Below are 7397 nucleotides of genomic sequence, written 5' to 3' on the forward strand. Positions count from 1 at the left end.
ATGGTTCGTTCTCCCACCCCTGATATCTCTCATTTCTCTTTAAATTTCTTTGGAATGTCACGTAAATCAAGAATCATTCGCACCCAAAACAGTCCAGGTATCGCGAGTAAAACGCGGTTCGCCAAACCATACATAGACAGAATACAGAATAAAGGTAAACCAAATAATTTCCTTTTGTGGATTCAATTGGACATGTACCTGCATTGTTGTGATAATTTTTTACGTTGAAAAATATTGAATTTACGAGCAATTAACATCGCTGAAACGGGAAGAATGTCTGGAAAGAGAACGTTTGAATTATTTTCCAGAGCCATGTGGCAATACGATCACGTGTCATATGATTTTTTTGTCATCACTCTTCAATTTCAATTATAGGTCTTCTTAAGGCCTTATATAGATATCCTCACTTTAATGTTGTCGTTTTTTATCTTGCACCGGAACATGCACTCATCTTTCCGCACACATGCTTTGTCATTAAATTCAGTATTTTGCTCAAGGGTATTTTGTCCCTTCGTGGAGAAAACGTAGGTCTTTACTAATGCCTCTGGTCATCCATTCTTATAGTGGGTATCGAACCCCGAATCTTGTATTTAAAAATCATTTTATTATCATCCAACCAACTACAACAGGGGGCGGGATAATCGAAATCGGATACAACAAAGCAGCAACATTTTGTTTCATCTATATACCCCCCCCCCCGTTTTTTTTGCGGGGGGGCGATAGGTCTATTTATGGAAAGACCGAACAAGACTTTTTATTGTTCATTGTATTGTTTTATTTTATAGAGATCCGTGTGCCGGAAGGAGTGGTTCTACAATTTTTTTTCAGCAGATCATGAGTCTGAAAATTCATAGCAATCCGTATATTGAGCGTTTAAAAAGTTACACATGTGGAAGCGCCGTAGTGTAGCGGTTCTGACTCTCGCCTTGTAATCAGAGGGTCGTGTGTTCGAATCTCACCATGGCCTATAGCGCCCTTTGGCAAGGCGTCAACCCACACTTTGCCACTCTCACCCAGGTCCTAATTGGGTACCGGTAGGAAACAACCGTCATTGTGGTTGGTTTAGCAAGTTTGCGCCCAACAGCTATTATATAGGCTGCTTGGAATGCTATGAACCCAGTGACCGGGTGGGTGTTTCATAAAGATGCTCGTAAAGTTACGCACAACTTTACGCATGACTGGAACATGATCTCAGGTGTTCAGTGAGCTACATAGGGATAGAGTGGCACAAGAAAGGTCACCAGTCGTGTGTAAAGTCTTGCGTAACTTTACAATGTGGAGTCCCACAATGCAGTTTGTTAGGTCCTTTGTGTTTTATAATCTATGTTGAGGTAGACTGTGGCAGGAATTAATAATCGCTTGAAACGATTTTACTCTGCAATCTGCTCTCTAGGTACAAAAAACCCTAGTTACGATATTGCAGACCGTGATACACGATTTACAAGAATTTGCAAATCATTATTATTATAAAGGCGAATTTATTTCTTTCATATTTTTCAGCAGATCATGAGTCAGAAATTCATTATAGTAATCCGCAAATTGAGCTTTTAAAAGTTACACATGCAAAATAAGATCTAATACTTTGTCTCTGAACCTCAAAAGCTCTTACTTTCCATGAATATTTTGTTGAATGTTAAGAGTTCATAAATTTTCCCACCTGCAAGTTCATTGAATTTAAGTTGTTTTACTTTTGATAAAAAGTTTTTGTGGGATCAGCATAAGTACCTGTAGGACTATTTCGAGGAACATTCGCATATTCAAGAAACTGAAATAGCATTTTTCATTCTTTTCTCCGTTTGCTTGATTCAACTTGAATAATGAGATACTTGCTTGGGGCAATACCAATCAAACCATTGTACCCATGCAGACCTACAGACTATAAACAGGTTAATACACCTATCCGTTTTTTTTTTCTGGGTATATTGCTAAAAGGGAGTCTTCTCCTTGTATTTTAAAATAGGTGTATTTAGCGTGCCTCAATCAAGAGAACACCCGTTCAATTTCTTCTTGATTGGTCATTTCATGATTGCCAAAAAAGACAATGCATTTAATTTCACATCACGACGTTTGAAAACTTTCTGGTAAAGTACATTGAACTTATTGATAATTGAAATTATAAAGCCATCGTCTAAGTATTCAAAAATAAAACAGAACATTTTTGTTAAAAAGACACCAAGGTCGTCATGACTAATTTTACCCAATCAATTACTTTTTATTTCACATATTCCAAAAAAAAAATGCTCATTTACTATAATCATCTTAATTACCTGTTTTTCGGTCATGATTCATCTCCATGGTTTTCTATAACGATTTTTTTGTGTTCCATGCACTACTTTCGCCTGCTTAACATTGCTCTTCAATGCAACAGTCTCTTTCGTGTGTGTGGATGGGTGTGAGGGTGTGTTTGCCATTGTTGTTTTATTCTATGTTAATGTTCTTTATCACACATCTTCGTATAGGCAAATAACAGCTTCTACTCTTTTTGTATTGGGGATGGATTCTTATTGTACAACATTTTGAGTGAACCCCCCTCCCAATATATATGTGGGGCAGTGGAACGTATTTTCGTTTTGGATGCAAAGTAAAAAGGGCACTTATCTGAAAAGAGGCATTGGATGCAAACATGATTTTCTCAATCAGGGCTCCGTAACACAAATCAATCGCTAAATGAACTGACCAATCAATATCAAATTTACACACGCATTTGGTTTAAAATGCTGACCAGGGACCAACCAGTGCGGTTCTTTCATATTTGCAATCCATCACAAACCTTTGTGTTACGGAGCCCAGATTATGTTTCTGCTTGAAGTGGATGTGTGTACATCCTTTTTTTGAAGGGCTCTACTATATTCCACGAGCGAGCGTCGCCCCTGTCTGCCTCTACCACCCCCCCCCCCCCCCACTCTCCCGAAAAAGGCCACTGGAAACACAGTATGAACGAAGCTTCATTGCTTTCAGCCAAGTAACTAAGCCAATTCATCTTTTGTCAAACAAAACAAAGTTAAAGAGATTTGTCGTTTTTTATATACATAAAATTAAGTTCCATAGAAACACGTCCAATCATGGTTGTCAACTAAAACTCGATTCCCCAAAATGTAGTTACTTTATAATCACCTCCTGGCTCGTGCCGTACATGGAGAATCTAAAAACGAATTTACCAGTTTGCCACATCATGTCATATGCGCCATCTACGTTTAATCCTGAAACAGTACTAGACTGTATTTTCTGTGGTTTATTTCCAACTGGTCTAATGCCAATTCGTCTAATTACCAACTCGTCTACTTTCAATCGGTCTATCATCAACCGTCCACTATCCACCTTGTCTAATTTCCATTTCGTGTACTCACCATTTTGTCTAATAACCAGTTGGCCCAATAGCCATTTAGTCTATAAACCATTTGGTCTACTTAGAAAAGTGTTAATTGGGTGAAATGAATGAAAAGAAAATTGATATAAGACCAACTGGTTATTAGACCAACGGTCTTAGAAAAACTGGTGATTACACTAAGTGATGATTGGACCAAATGGTTATTTGATCAAATGTTTGTTAGACGAAATGTTGATGGACGGAATGGCATTAGATCAAAATGAGTGGACGAGTTGGCAATGACCGAATTGGCAAATTTACCTTTTCTGTGCATCTCCCCGCCCCCCCCTCTCTCTCTTTATTTTTGTACCTGTAGATGTCAAGAAAAATGTTTAAAATATTTTTTTTCTTTTTCGTAAAAAGAGCATATTTTTGTCTAAAAAAGGCTTTTATGTTTTAAAGTTATTGAATGATTTTCTGTAAAGCACACTTGACACATAAAAGTCCGACTAGTCGGGTTTATAAAATACAATTGTTTTCTATGTTTAGATTTATCTATTACTGATATTAAGACAGGGTGACTCATCATCCATCACCAACGATTGTGGTCTTCCACGAGAACCTGTTAACAATAAAATAATAATAACAAAATAAACATATAACATGTAATAAAGATCAAGAAAAGTCTATGTATTAAAGGGGAATTTAACCCTGAAGAAAAGTTTGTTGTAAAAATAGCAGGAAAAAAAATAATAAAAAATATTGCCGAAGGTTTGAGGAAAATCCATTAAAGATTAAGAAAGTTATCAGAAAACCATTTTCAATTTTCTGAGAAAATGAGATTTCATTAATTTTTTACCGTTCGCCATGTAGGAATGCTGCTTGCATGACGTCACAAATCAAATAATTGAAATTCTGATCAATTTTTACATCCTTGATTATTTTTTCTTAAACCTTCGGCAATATTTTTTATTATTTTTCTGCAATTTTAACAACAAAGTTTTTTTCAGGGTGAAGTTCTCCTATAAAACAAACATTGTGTAGGTAATATAAAGGAGCATCGGTCATCATCTATTCAATATCTTGAAAATGCATTGATAATAATAACATGTTAATTCCAACAAGTTTTACTCGTATTACTCAGTGAATAATAATAAAAACAATTTCATTCCTTTTTTAGATTAAAATGAACTTTTGTTTATTACCTTAATGATATACCTTTAATTTGCCCTCTATTCCGTATCTATGTAACTGTGCAATATGAATTTTAATGTTTCCTTCGATTTTTTTTAGAAATGATTTTAAATCATACAAGCTAATCTCCGATTCTTTTATAGCTCAGCCTTTATCCCACGCCTCGAGCATTTCTACTCCTTTCATATCGTCACCAGCAGAGCAGCGTATACTCTCTGGCTACATATTATTTTTAGTCTAATAATTTCAATAGTTCAAAATTTACAATAACATCAAAACGATTCGTCCCCTACAGAATTTACATGAAAAAAGACATTGATACGATAGTTACTCGTATAAAGATAAATAAGTAACAAATGTAAGTTATTTCATGATCAAAAGCACACATTAAAATGAGTGAAGTACCAAAAGGGTCTATACTCAAGAAATATTTGTGACATTCTATGAAGTTTCCTGTGTGATATTCTCCTGCCCTGAAAAAAAAATGAAAAAAATGTTACTTTGCTATTCATCTGAGTTGAAAGATTGTAAGGATTGAAGTGGAAAGAGAATCTAATCTAAAGGGGGGGGGGGATGTTTTGTGGATAAAATGACATTGTATGACCCCCACCCTGTTAAAAGTAATAAACAATGCTATGTTTACTATGTGAATCGCATAGGAGTTGTTTAAACATTTTAAACAAGTGTTTAAATAATTCTTGAACGTCCATGCTTAAATTATTAATAATTAAATATTTGAATTAAAACTTTGTGTAAGATTTCGAACACATGTGTAAAAAATTATTAAACAACTACTGTGATTCACATAGTAAACAGCGTTGTTTAAATTATTTTTAACAGTGCAAAAATGAATATGAAATCATTGGCATTGCGCACAAGAAGATGCGTATATATTTTCTGTTTGCTCACACAGAAAAAAAGTCAAAACGATAATTCACAAGAAGTTTCTTTTTTACTATGTGATGGGCAGGATGCGTAAAATATTTCGAAGAAACTTGAAAGTGAGGGATCAAAGCGCCCAAGCTTGTCAGTGGAGTGCTTTTGCATTTTTGAAAGTGAAATCGATGGATTAGGTGCAAATGTTTTAAGCTCGATCTCGCTTCGCACTCGCTTTAGTCCAGGATAGGCCCCATAGAAAATTGACCAAACCTTATAAATGATATATCTCGTTATTAATGATGATTTGCATATATTACTTTGTTCATACATCCCGATTTTTTGCAGTTTAGTGCTCACTTTTGTGAAAATTAGTTTTCCCTATTCATATTGAACATAATAAGGTATACAATGACCTATGGCGGCCATTTTGAATATCAGGAAAATAAATATTTTATTAAAAATTATTTTTTCAGAGAGTATTTCACTCCTAGCTGCCACACAATTGCATGCATTTCACAGCCAATATGCTGACAATTTTATGATTTTCATGGGTAATTTGCATATTTTGGCGGCCATATTGGATTTGCCAATTTGCGGAAAATGCTCAAGGTTACACGAGTGGCATCATTCAGATTCGTAATCAGCACCCTCGAATTGACAAGAAACCATAAAAAATATTGTATATAAAAAAACAAGGTTATAACCTGGACTAGCTACTTTATTGATTTTCATGATAAAAAAGGTGATTAGAATGCCCAGATTCTAGGTCAAAAACTGAAACATGCACGCATATGTTTCTTCAGACACATCTTGGTCTCTATTTAAATCATTATCAAGTTCCAGATGACAATATCAATAATGTTCTGCTCGCGCTTTGCGCTCGCATTTTTTCAGGAAGGAAGATTTCCAATTACTCATCCTTTTTATGATTTAAAAAAATATAAATAGAACTTTCCATTTTTAGGTGTAAATCTCGAATTTTCCCCAATAAATTGTTTAGTTATATACTTATCCTTTTCACGATTACAAAAAGTGCATAGAGTTTCAATTCTTCACCGGGTAGAAATATCAAAATTTTAGCTAGCGCTTCGCGCTCGTAAATATTTATGTAAGTATTTTTGATAATGTATTATGAACGCAGAAATGAAAATAAAACAAACAATCATCTCGTTTAGGATAAAAAAAAACATTGCTAAGAATGTGTTAATTTTAGGACAAAATATATGAAAAAAATTAGCTCGCATTCGCACTATTTAGATAAGGATTATGAGGTGGTGATTTAAAAGAATAAAGCTTAGAAGTGACTATTTAATAGGACTACCCCTTCAAAAAAAAAAAAAATCAACTTCGAGCGGCCGATCGGGGAAAATGTGGCTCAAAATTCTGGGCTCCCCCTATATGCAAGGATTAATTCCTTGCATGCACTGAGCGCCGGTGATGGCAGCTCGAGCTAAAGCCGGGGCAATAATAGCAGCGCTTTGTATCCTCAGGCAAAAGGCACTCTATAAATACCGCTATTATTATCATTATTATTATTATTGGCGAAGGCTGGATCCGCCCCTACCGGGTAACATCTGGGTGGAGAATGGCAGATTGTGGATTGACGCCTTGCGAAATGACGCTAGGCCATGGTGGGATTCGAACACACGACCCTCTGATTACAAGCGAACCGCTACACCACGACGCTTCCAATTATTATTATTATTGTTTTTATTGTTATATTGTTATTATTGTTAATTATTTTTACACAAAAAATCGAACAATTATTCGAATTGACATTAATCAATGAAAAGTGAATAATAAATCAACACAGTAAAAAGGTAAGCACTTAATGACCAAGAGACAGTGACGAAGAGCTTCTTCTTCTTTGGTTTAAAGGGCAATCAGTAATGCTAGTGTCCACACCACTTTTTTTAACAATAACTTATATCCCTCTGAAAATTAGAAACTGACGATTTTCCCTCTCATGCGTCAATTCAATTAAATATTTCACAGAGACGTCAATTGGTAGGTATAT

This window comes from Lytechinus variegatus, chromosome 1 (genome assembly GCF_018143015.1).
Source record: "Lytechinus variegatus isolate NC3 chromosome 1, Lvar_3.0, whole genome shotgun sequence".
NCBI classification, from domain to species: Eukaryota; Metazoa; Echinodermata; class Echinoidea; order Temnopleuroida; family Toxopneustidae; genus Lytechinus; species Lytechinus variegatus.